Source organism: Dipodomys merriami, unplaced genomic scaffold (genome assembly GCF_024711535.1).
Source record: "Dipodomys merriami isolate MVZ:Mamm:240054 unplaced genomic scaffold, mDipMer1.0.p SCAF_34, whole genome shotgun sequence".
Taxonomy (NCBI): Eukaryota; Metazoa; Chordata; class Mammalia; order Rodentia; family Heteromyidae; genus Dipodomys; species Dipodomys merriami.
In genome coordinates this window covers 837,501-838,582 of record NW_027204937.1, presented here as the reverse complement: position 1 = coordinate 838,582, position 1,082 = coordinate 837,501, and positions in this window count along the sequence as shown.

Sequence of the window (1,082 nt, the reverse complement as noted above, 5' to 3'; positions counted from 1 at the left end):
CTCCTTAGAAACATCTGCAGGTTTGTGAACAGCAGTTCCATGAACATTCACTGTACTTGGCCTAGTCCTCTTGACTGGTGGGATGGGAAAGGGGTTGAGAACTTGGCTCAGTGGTAAAGCAGATGCTAGGATGAGTCACCACAATTGTGTGTGGGTCTTGGAGAGGCTACAGATCCACATTCACCACATTCCCCTAAGATGTGCACCAGAGGGAATATCTGGACTCCTGTAAGTCCAAGCTGAGCCAAGCACTCTCCTTATCACTCAAATAAAACTACATAATCAACCTGGTTACAAAACCTGCAATACATATCAAGTCACTAAAGCAAAACAGGTCAAAAAAATGGCTTGCTATAAAAGGGCAACAGAAAACTGACTCATGCCTCTAACCCTAGCTACTCAAGGGGCTGAGATCTGAGGATCTCAGTTCCAGCCCAGGCAGGAAAGTCTGTAAGACTCTTATCTACAGGAAACTAATCAAAAAGCTAGAAGTAGAGCTGTGGCTCAATGGATAGAATACTCATCTGGAGGCAAAAGGCTCAGGAACAGTGCTCGGCCCTGAGTTCAAGCCCCAGAACTGATACAAAGCCAACAGAGACCCTAGTGATAGACAAGTGTTGGTTCATTCTGATATTTATTCACATGTGGGCAGCTGATCCTTACACATGCCACCTGCACCCCTCAGGTGTTCACCCAGCCTCCATAAGTGAGACCACCACAGGAGAAGGCCCATGCACCCAGGGAGAATCCTTAGAGCAAGTAGGCTCTGGCTGCCTTCACACCTTGTTCCCTGCAGAAATAAGGTACCCAACAAGCCACCTCCCTTTATATCACCTCACTTCCTACTGTATGCCTGGCAGGCCCTCCCCTCTCTGGCCCTGTATCTTGCTCCATAAAGCATGTGTAACCAGTGCATAGAATGTAGGGCAGAACAGGGGTCAGGAGAAGTAGGGATTGGGATATGATCTGTCAGCCTCTACTGCAGGTGCTCCCAGTCAGAGACATAGCTGGAGGTGGAGTAGAGTGAGGATATCAAGGAGAAACTGAGGCATGGCCCTATGGTCACCTGGGACACGCTTGTC